This window comes from Anser brachyrhynchus (genome assembly GCF_964034855.1).
Source record: "Anser brachyrhynchus genome assembly, chromosome: 3".
NCBI classification, from domain to species: domain Eukaryota; kingdom Metazoa; phylum Chordata; class Aves; order Anseriformes; family Anatidae; genus Anser; species Anser brachyrhynchus.
The window spans coordinates 116,452,811-116,464,499 of NC_137696.1; positions in this window are offsets into that span (position 1 = coordinate 116,452,811).

Consider the following 11,689-nt stretch of genomic DNA (forward strand, 5'->3'; position numbering starts at 1 on the left):
TTGTATGCACAGACACGTATGTGTACCTGCATAAATCCATGCATGTACCAGCACGAGCACACAGGGTTTGTCTTATTTGTGGCTATAAGCAAGTCAAACTTCTTTGGACTGGCATTTACAGGAGGGGTCTCTTGACTTCCAAAAAACATATTTTTTTCCTCTGCAGAGAATAGCAGACATTGGACATAGGATGAGAAATCAAGATGTCTAAGCCAACAACACCAAAACGGTGATGACCTTTCTGCCTGTTTTGTTTATGACACATCCCCACAAAGCCAGACTACGTATTGCTCCTGGGGGCAGACCAGTTTTCCTTCTTGTGTCATTGATCTCCTCTAATGCTCATGTCCAAAGCTCCCAAAGACTCCTCTGTAGGCTGGCTTGGAAGAACCATGGCTATAGTGAAAAAAAAACACGTTGGTCGGAGAAACCCACAGAAACAATGAGGAGCACCGAAGAGCTGACTTGGGATTCACCTGGCCCAGGTGCACAAGCTTTGTCTTTCAGAACAGATGGCCCAGTTACTTTGGAAGGCAGAACAGTCATGACCAGCAGAGGTAAGCACTGCTGCAAGCAGCAAGACAAAAATGGGAATCGGGTGCTCCTGAAGATGTATTGGGTGTGACACATATATGAAACCCAGGTATATTAGTCTTGCAATAGACTGCAGCATCATGTCCCTGCTGTTGGGAGATTTCAATAACACGGTAAAACATCACAGATGTAATTCGAAACTATTCAGATTCATATCCTTGAGTTTCACCTAAAGGCCTCAATATTGGATCTAAAATGATTTCCAGCAGCCAGAGAAGATGCACGGCAAACCTGGGCTGTATGAGTAAGTCCTCAGCAGCTCCTGCTTTAATGACTTACTCATGAAAATAAATTGACAGATGACAGGCTCCCACCTCTGGAACAGAAAGGTTGCTGCTTTAATTAAACTTCTTAATTGGCATGGCCATCTCCTCCCACCCAAAGCAGACACCGAATAAACATACGATGTCACCTCATCCTTCCTATAAACAGACTCCTAGCCATTCCAGAAAATCAATGGCAATGATTAACAGAGCTCTCATTCCTCACTCTTACCTACATTTTACTTTCCACACTGAGTGTATTGACTAAACGTCTTATCCCAGAAGGTTATGTGTACAGGCTTTCTGCAGTCTGCACCAGCAAAGTTTCTTGTTAGAGGCAGGTATTGCTGCTAAAATTTGTAGCAAGCATCTTCCTTTAGTGTTTGCTGTACAAGCCCTGTGGGTCCAGCAAAAGATATTCTGTCCTCAGAGACCTTCTGGTGTCTGAGACAGACAAAAACGTCCAGAGAAGAAGAGTTGAGGTGAATTTTGCCATTTAAGGGGATGAATGGCAAAAACAGATTTTCTCTGCTAAGTAGTACTGTCTCCCAGAGTTACCTATGGAAAACCCATAGTAGGGTCCCCCCTTTACTGTCCTCTAAGCAGAAAACTTCCTCCTCTGAGAGGTCAGGTCGGTCACTCTACCATCCCACATCTGAGCAAATTTGGCACCTGGGAGGCCATTGTTGCAGTGTCTGAAGAGCAGCCATAAGAAATAGACCAGAACAAACAAATGAAACTCCTCCTGAATGTGTAAAACTCTGAAGAATTGATGAAGGCTTGTTGGACCAGCCATCCCCGTCTACTCCAGCTGCTCTGCATGGCCCTGGTGATGCTCAGATCTGGGCTTGCATCACAACGTGATGCAAAGCAGATGGAGCTCAGTGGTGAGTCTGGCTCCCAGGACACAGTTGCTAAAGAGTAATCTTCTTGAAGAGATTTTTTTTTCTTTAAATCACTAGCTGACCCAAATTAAGAGCTTTTACTGTTGACAGTACTTCTTCGTGCATTAATATATTATTAGTCAAAGATTTTTTTTCTTTGTATCTTTAAAATTTTTTATTTATTCATGAGAATTTTAAAACTCATTTTTCTCACAAAGTCCTGGGGAGGTGTCACAAGAATTACTAGTGAAATGTTCTCCAGCGTCAGAATATATCCACTTTTCTTAAATCGATTTGACTCTGTATCAGTTAGACAAACCTTCACCACGTCTCCTCCTTGCTCCAGTTACCTGCAAGGCTCAGAAACCTACTCAGCATATTACAGCTTCACAGATTACTACTTGTCAGCTGAGCCGTGGTGGTTTGTTGCTGGAGAGAAGTACTGAGGCAGGTTTTAAACGTCCATAAAAGAGGTTTACGCTATGTTGCACATGCAGATGTCTGCAGATGGATGCATGAGCACCAACAGCATGACCTGATGGATGTAGTTCATGGAGCTTCTGTAACTCAGCCGTATATCTGAGCCATGAGGGGGGGTGTATCTGCACATATGTACATATCAGAGTCACAGAAAGGGCTGAGTTTGGAAAGAGCTTCTGGAGATCATGTAGTTCAAGCCCCTGCTCAGAGCAGGGTCAATGACAGCAGGTTGCTCAGGGCCACCTCCAGGTGGGTTTTGAGCGTCTCCAGAGAGTAAGACTCCACAGTCTCACGACAACCAGCTGCGGTGGCAGAGCAACACTTGCACTAGTGCAAGGTACCTGGTTGCTGCAGTTCTTTGCTCCCACATGGATGGTGAAGGCAATGCCCCTGCCTCTCTGCTGTCCTCCAGTGAGGGACAACCCTTTTCCTGGTGTAGATACACTGCTAGCATATGCACACAACATATATATGCAAATTCTCACCCACAGAGCTACCGAAGTCATTAGGAGCCTGCGTGCCTTTGAAATCAGTCATGACTTAAGAGACCTTTGCAGACGTGGAACTTGTTTGTAGGGCTCCTACCACTGTGGCCTGAACCTCCTATGATCTCAGTCACACTTTTGTGCACAGTGGCCCAGGATATAGGAAAACAAGCTGAAATGATTTGTCCCTGTCTGAGACACAGCAGGGACATTAGCCTGCTTCACTTGAGCCCCAAACCTGAATCATTGGCTCATTTTCTCTCTCTTTTCTAGTACCACCTATAATTAATTGGCAGCTTTAAAGAAGAAGAAATTGGCACACGCGTCCAACTTCAAACTGGTAACATTGGGAATAGATTCAAACCATTTGATCCAAATAACCCTGGATCTGTATGCAAACTTTGCAGATGATGCCTAAAAAGGAGGACAGATTTGTAAATTGTGCCTCAGAAGACATCTCAGAGCTCCTGATGGAGGATTTGGATAGTACTGGTGATTTTGCCTTTTGGGTCGTTAGGTCATGACTAAATAGTAGATAAAAACCAAGCTATGCAATATTATGGCTATTGCATATGGGGCTGAATAACTTGGCTGAAAGGCAAGTGTCAAAAGGAACACTGAAAGAGAGCAGCTGCTTCACTGCACCATTCCTCCTCCTGTCCAACAGCCGGGGCTTCTCAGCTGCTCCCCAAATCTCCGACTGAGAGACTTAGCCACTGTGAGAGCACAGCAGGTACTGCAGGGTGAAATAGTTCATTTTTTTTCTGCCTTTTGACATGAAAAGACTCTGCTCTGACTTCTCATATGGATGTATATATATATATATCCTATCCAACTGCAGGCTTTGTGTGTTGTGTATACATACATACATACATATATATACATATATATATATATATCATGGAAACACTGCCCTACAGCTCTGGGCTACATTACAGAGGACATGAACTGTGCTAGTTAGGGAGTGATAACATTTTTAAATCAACATAGACGTGCAAGCACTTTAGCTAATCCAACCTACAGCATAAGATGCCTGTAATGCTCATTTTTTGTATCGAAATGTCTAGCTATCAACCACCTTTATAAGATATAGCTATATTTCCATTTGAAGGCTATATTGATAGTGATATATTAATATAGTTTTCAGTATGCTTAGCTCATACATCATGGGAACTCCCATCCCAAATATTTCCTGCCCACCATGGTGATTTTCTGCTTTATTTTGTTTTCAGGCTTTGGTCAATTCTATAATAGAGACTTCTGTAGAGCAAACATAGGGCTCCTGACAATAGATTTCCTTTTCTTAATTAGTTTTTGCACAAATGCTTGTAGGTAGCACAAATGGCTTCCAGGATCTGTAGACCACAGGCTGAAAAACGCTGGTTTAATAAACAAGATACTACTAATAGCTAAGACAAGCAAACGTGGAAAAAGCAGAAGGAAGTAAATTGGATGTGTAGCGTTATTAACCAGAACGATTACCACAATTTCTTGCTTTCCAAACCATCTTCAGGGTACAGTTTCTTATACACATCATGGAACCCCCCTTTTAAAATTTATATTTCATTTTTTCACATGCTTTAATTTCTAATAACATGTGTGAGCATTGCTTCTCGTGGTCGTTATCGGCAGGCTTTCCCACAAAGGATTTAGGAAGTGAGGAAACTGGACCGGGGGCCCCCGTGGTTCGGTGGGGCCAGTCTCTGCTGTCACAAGTCACCAGGACAGGCGAATTGCCAGGTCTCATCTCTGCCCGCAGTGCTCCTCCTGGCAGGCTGCAGCTGAAGCCCTCTCCTCCAGTGATTAGAAAACTCCTCTTAATTTCCAGTCTAAGGTTATCTGTGGCTGGCCGGTGCACATTTGTTCTGGTGCCAACATTTGCCTTTAGCTTACATAGGTTTTCCCTTTGGTGTTTATCTGTCTCTTGATGTATTAACAGCGCAAATGAATTGCCTCTCAGCTTTACCAGACTGACCCGGCCAGATTAATTCAATACCCTCTCATTGCACTTGCTTGCTGCTCCCTCCAACATCTCAGCGCCTTCCTCACACTCCAGCCTGCATCAGTTTGAATGAATTTTCCCAAGCTGAGACCAGTATAACACACATTTTTTTGCCAGAAACAGGTGTAAGGGAGGACAAACCAGCCTTTGCTATCTCAGAAGTCTCTCCTGGTGCAATCTGTGACAACGTTCGGTGCCTTATGTGAGTGTTCGATGTGGCTGCTGGTGGCTGCTTTGCGGCTGATCGGGGCACTCCACCTTGCTGCAAAAAAAACACTGAAGTCCTGGGCCACATCCCCAGCAGGCCAGCATTGTCTGCAAGTATCATTAGCGCTTGCCTGTTTTCTGTTCCATAAGAAAACTAACTAAAACTGGCTCTGAGGAATTTCACCGGTTGTCTCCCCGCTCCTATCGTTTTCCTTCCAGAAGAACCTGTTGTGTTTGTTCATGGCTGTTTCCGGAGGGACCTTCAGTTCGAATACCAGTCCCTGCTTCTTCCAACACAAACAATAATTTCCCATGTGGCTCTTCTATCAAAAGTGTTGCTGAAGTCCAGACAGATTAGATCTAAAGCATTTCCCATGTCTAAAAAAGCCCACGGAGTACTTTGTTTGCTGTTTTATTTTTTTTTTTTCTTTCCTTATCACCAGAAGCTATCGAGTTAGTCTGACTAAAGCGACCTTGGTAAAGCCCAGTTATATTTTTATCATATTTTTTCCTTTACTTCCATGTCTTCAGTCCTTCCTTCAAAATCAGTTTACATGTTAGCCAAAATGTGTGCTGAACATGTCCAGGCCTTTTTCTCTGAATTTCTGTGAATTTAGTCCCCAGAGCTCAGCCTCAGGAGGTCTGAAATTCTCCCTGCTTTTCAGAATCATAGAATCATAAAGGCTGGAAAAGACCTCCAGGATCATCTAGTCCAACTGTCAAGCGCCCTTAAGAAACAAGGTGGCTTTAGGAAGTCAATGGTAGGCAGAAGCAAGACCCAGAGCGGGCATCAGGTCAGATGTGTTGACCCCAAGGCTCGTTACTTCTCTGAAGACCCCTGCATTTAATGGGAGATATTCTCTGCATAACATTCACTTCATTTAATGTACTTAGGAAGAAAGTAAAGTCTGAACAGGGCATTATAGTGAAAGCGTAGAAGCTACAACCACTGGCTGGAAGGGCTCATCACTCACCATGCTTTTACCTTGCCCACGTCAGTCTACAGCACTCCTGTGGTCTGGAAACACTCAACATCACTTTTATTGAGCTAAAGGTCTGTTTGAGGCAAAAAAAAGAAAAAATCAGTTGTGGGATAATCTTTTTGTATTTTGAATTTAAGCAAATGTCTCCTTGCTTCTCCTTGGGGGTTTCGGGGTCCATCCTGGGTCCTTGGACTTGGCATGGCCATGTTTTGCTGCGAAGTGGTTGCAAAGACACATGCACACAGTGCGCTGGGCACCGACAGGTTTGCAAAATGGATGTGTGCAGAAATGCAGGGCCAGCACTGCTGCTGCTGAGCCCGAGGCAGGAGAGGCGGCAGTGCCCGTGGCTCTGCTGCGAGCTGCCTCGGAGCCTGGTCTGGAAACACCCACGTTCGGTCAGGAGCTGCAGTCGCTTTTCAGGGGATGCGGGGGCTGTGCCAAGGGCTGGAAGGGCTCCTGAATGATTTATTTCAAGTCCCCTGTGTTTCAGGTTTCACCCCCTTTCCTGGCAAGCCGGTGCCTCAACCACCACCATTCTACAATATAGAGTGTATGCATAGATATATGTACAGATATGTGCATATAAAAGGTTCTGCACCCGAGCAGCCCCCTGCCTCTGTGTCCACCCAGCCCCATGGCTCTGGGCACAACACTACACAGCCCCAGTGGCTGCGGGTGAGCTCCATCCCCACCATCCAGGGCAGGCTGGGCTCCAAAACTCCGCTGGCCTTCATCTGGGACAAAGGAGCTCTTTCCCTGTTTAGCTGGAGGGTAGCTATGGCAACATCACACAAAGACATCTCAATAGCTGGCTGGGGCCAGAGCAGCCCCTGTCTCGCAGGCAGACAGTGTGCGCTGGTGCTCAGGCTGTGCTGCGTGTGGACAAAGCGATGTTTATTGCCTGGGATGGAGCCCCTGGCTGAAAATGCCCGGTAGCTGGAAGAGAAGGCGAGCGGTGCAGTCGTGGACAAATGGGACTTTTCAGGGGATGTCCATGAATAGGTCTTGTAATGGGTAATGAAAGAAGCAGCAGCGAGGGAGGGAAGGAAATGAATGAGCGGAGGCTGCAGCAGCTGAAGGAAAGCTCGTTGCGGGAGCTTTAAGCTCTCTGAGTTATGGCTTGTCTGTCTGGGAAAGTTGCACTGATACAGCTTTCCTTTTTGTCTCCTGTGAGCTGCCTGGTGGCCACACACAGATGGAAACATTGCCTTTTTTTTTTCCATGTGAGATCTGGGCTTCCCTGCTTTGTGCCTTAAAAACAAGGGTGCAGCCACTGCGAAGCTCTGCCGGGCAGCCACCAGCCTGCACGTGCACCATCGCTGCCCACGGAGCTTATCGGGGAGCTTATCAGGAGAGCCCTCCCCTCCCCTTTTCTCCTCTCCTCTCCCTAATCTCCTACACCATACTGGGGGGATGATTCTGACAAAATCGGACATTGCCTTGACCTCTGGGCACAGAGCTCTCTGGAGCCCTCTCTTCTCTTGCCATTGCACCGGCTGGAGCAATCCCCAGACGCACTGGTCAAGAAGCAATGGGTGGAGGACATCTCTGCCCTCCTGACTGCATAGCAGTGGATACAGAGGTCTAAACCAGCAAGCATCTTTCTTTCTCCTCCACACTACCGACACCATTCCTCCCTCCAAAATCCTGCTGCGCCCTGGACCATGAGGCAGGGCAGAGCATCCCTAAAAAGCCATGTGGAGGCTGCAGGGCCAGCATCCCCTGTGCAGGGCCATCTGTTTGGTGTTAGCACCATCACCTCCTGGGGACAAGCACCCCGAGAGTGGCCAGCCAGCTGGTGCTCAGCTTTAGTGCCTAAAGCCTGCTCTCCCTGCTCACACAGCGTCTCACAAGGCCGCATGCTTAACTCAGCCTTGAGAGTACATGATGGTGATGTATGGCTTGGGCTGGGGAACCACTCAGGAACACAGGGAGCTCAAAAAAAGCCTGAATATGATGCTAGGAAAGAGCTCATTTTATATGTTTGCTGCTTCAGAAGGCTGATGTAGCAGCACGCTGTTTGCAAGGCAATGGCAATTCATCACTCAAAAATATACTAATATATTACATTGGATAGTTTATGTTTCATCTATGCTTCTCTGCATTTCCATAGGTAATCTCCTGCTGTTGACACCAACAGGTGGAAGTCTTACCTGAAGAAAGGGATCAAATGAACTCTCATTTAAGGTGGAAAATCCACTGCTGTGAAAAGCATACAGCCCTCTCACACCACATTTCACCAGAGCCTCTTGGAGCATTAACACCACTCAGTTTGCTGAAGGAGTGTGCTGAGAAGTCGGAGGTGCTCCAGAGGCAGGGGCAGGGGACAAAGCAGGACACCCCTGATGCCCCTCAACCTGGTCGCAGCAGAATCACAGCAGAATTGGAGGAGCTGGGGATGAGCACTGAGGTTACCTATCCCCTCTGCTGGATTTGCTGCTTTGCCTCAGCCACATTCCTGCCTGCCACACGAGTGAAGACATTTTTTTATCTGGGCGGCAGCAGCACGGCTGTGATGTGGGATTCTTTGCTCCCTATGGGACCAGGACCCACCTTTCCCTGGTGTTTTCAGCCAAATTCCATGCAGGGAACCAGGCTCTAAGGTGCTAACTTCCAAAAATAACCCATGAGCACCAAGCAGCAGAAGAGGGGCAGAGCAAACCCCCGGAGCAAAAGACCACAGGACTTTCATCTCACCTGCATACTGGAGGGCAGGATTGGGCCGGGGTCTCCTGACAGCCACAGCAGCAGTGTGAATGTGTGTGTTTGGGGTTGAAGGCACCTGTCTGTTTGGGTCCGATGGCACTGGCAATGCACCCACACCACGGGTATGTCCACGAGCCTGGGGTTGTCCCAGCTGCCCGGTGGGACGGCAGAGCAAAGCCCACACCCTGCTTTTTTGAGGGACCAGGCCTCAAAAAGGGCTTCCCACCCCTTCCTGGCAGGCAGGACTGTTCCCAGAAGCCTGGTGCCCCTCAGCACAGCCAAGGCTCATGTTTTTAACTTTGCACATCAGACCATCGAGTGGTGACAGGGTTCTGGCTTTGTGCAGGCAGAGGCCCACCCCCAGCCCTCAGGCCACCACAAGCTGCAGGGCGCTCCCCGGTCAGGCCCGTCCTGGCTTTTCCTGTTGACCAGAGGAGGGGAAGGCTGCTCTTATCTAAAGGTCAGCAAGGAGACAGCACACAAACACCGCCGTCTCTGGCCTGTCACCGTGCACGTTGTGCAGATGCTGAAATTAGGCTGGCTGGGGGCTGCGGGATGGTTGGAGGGTTTGGGAAGGGTTATGTTTTGTTCCAGAGAAAGATGCGTCGGCTGTGGTAAACGCTGAAGATTTTAGGGACTTTTCCTCTGCTGGTTAGATGAAAGGGGGGAAAAGGAGGTCTGGAACTTGTAGCCCTGAATAACTTAATGGTCATGATCTGTACTTTGAAGCAAGATAATAAAAGACATCTTTTTATGCTATTCATTTCAGGAGCCTTTACTCTTCAGCCAGGATTTTTCTGCCTGCTGGGAACAGCCTGATGGAAAAAGTTTTAAAACTTTCAGAAATCCTGTCTGAGATTTTTACTTTGTTCTTTACCTCTGAGGTTTATGTAGCATTGGTGCGGCCTTATCCGTCAGACAGGACAATAAATATCAAGAACCTCCAGGTCACAGAGGGACCAAGTTGCCAACCCAGAGCTCAACTGATGTCTCATAAATCCCAGATGCTGCCCCGGAACAATTTAAACACCAGAAATTTTTTGAAAGTTTTTGAGAACTTGTCTCTCAAGCTCTGCCTAACTCTCGAAGGTGCCAAAAAAAATCAGTAAAAAATCCAACAGCATGCCTTGGTGACGGGCTGCTCATCATTTCTGCCGCATGCTGCAACATCTGACATTTGATTCTGGGAGACATCTAGGGAGCTTGTACGTATGTAGGAGAGCTGAGTCCTGAAGAGGGATTTGAAGTAGCCTGCAGGCCCAAGGGACACCAAAATGACGCATGGGTCAGGAATTGCCTTTTAGGTACCAAAGAACCTTGGAGAGAAGTGAGGGAGGGCAGGGACACTTCTGCTTTCCCAGACACAGGCAGGTTTAGGTGTAAGGTGGACTTATCTCAGCTAAATTCATGTATCTAGGCGCTCAGTGGAGGATTTCACAGATTCACAGATTTCTCTAGGTTGGAAGAGACCTCAAGATCATCGAGTCCAACCTCCGACCTAACACTAAGTACTCCACTAAACCATATCCCTAAGCTCTACATCTAAACGTCTTTTAAAGACCTCCAGGGATGGTGACTCCACCACCTCCCTGGGCAGCCCGTTCCAATGCTTAATAACCCTTTCGGTAAAGAAATACTTCCTAACATCCAACCTAAAACTCCCCTGTCGCAACTTTAGCCCATTCCCCCTCGTCCTGTCACCAGGCACGTGGGAGAATAGACCAACCCCCACCTCTCTACAGCCTCCTTTCAGGTAACTGTAGAGAGCGATGAGGTCGCCCCTGAGCCTCCTCTTCTCCAGGCTGAACAAGCCCAGCTCCCTCAGCCGCTCCTCGTAAGACTTGTTCTCCAGACCCCTCACAAGCTTGGTCGCCCTTCTCTGGACTCGCTCGAGCACGTCCATGTCCTTCCTGTAGCGAGGGGCCCAAAACTGAACACAGTACTCGAGGTGCGGCCTCACCAGAGCCGAGTACAGGGGCACAATCACTTCCCTCGACCTGCTGGATTTGGGTTCTTCAGAACACCTGAGGTAAAATCCTGAGTTGCCTGTGCAGTTCAGGTACCTCCATGGAAAGGCAGCACCTGCAGATATCTTCTCAGACCTGCAGATCTAACTTAAGACCGAAACCCCAGCACCAGCTTGGACTCCTACACCTTTTACTGGGTTTTGCCTTATTTTTTAGTCATTTGGAGACTAAATGCAGACCATGTCAGCTCTCTAACAGATGTAGAGCTATACTACTACTTCAATTATTAATGAAGGCAAGATACAGCTTTTCCAAAGAGCTTCTGAAAATCAATAGTAGTTTTTTACAATGATATGTCTTTACAGTGGTAGGTCAATAAGGAAGAAAAACCCAAAGCCTTCAGGGACAAAACTGCCTTCTTACCTGAAGCACTGAATTTTATGTGACAAAGTTCAGTAAGATAAGTGAACGTATGAATAATTTGGAGGATGTGTCACCACCACGTCACCTGTTTCAAAGAGCTGTGATATATGTTCTTCAGGGCCATTAAATTGATTGATGGCAACAATGAATTATTTGGAGGTCTGAGGTGTTTTAAGAATCTTAGCAAGAGAGAATTGCTGATCTTAATTTCATATATAGCAGCTCTTACACTGTTATTTTTTGTTATTCTGCTTGAAAGCCAAAGCCATCTGGTGAATAGGAACAGCAAGGCATCCTTTAGGTAACCTGTTATTAAACCCAACTATCAATATTCAGACTTGTCATGTGAAAATAAGTAATGATTTCAAAAAAATATGTGAAACTCTCCTGTAAATTCTTATTACTAATAAATCACTTTTTTCATTATTTCAGGAATGCTTTGTTTGATTAAAAAGTCAACATCTATATTAATCTGACTCCAGTTTGGGAATGCATATAAAACTCTTACAACATGTGCCTGCTTCCATTAACTTCAGTGAGATTGAAAGACATGCCCATTTTTTTTTTTCCTAAATTTGGATGCTTTCCCGAGGAGGAATGTATGTTTGTGAGCCATCACTTAGCCTGGTTTCCCACCAATAGGTGCAGGAAGGAAACGCAAAGAGGTATTCAATATTCATGCTATCAAATTTAGG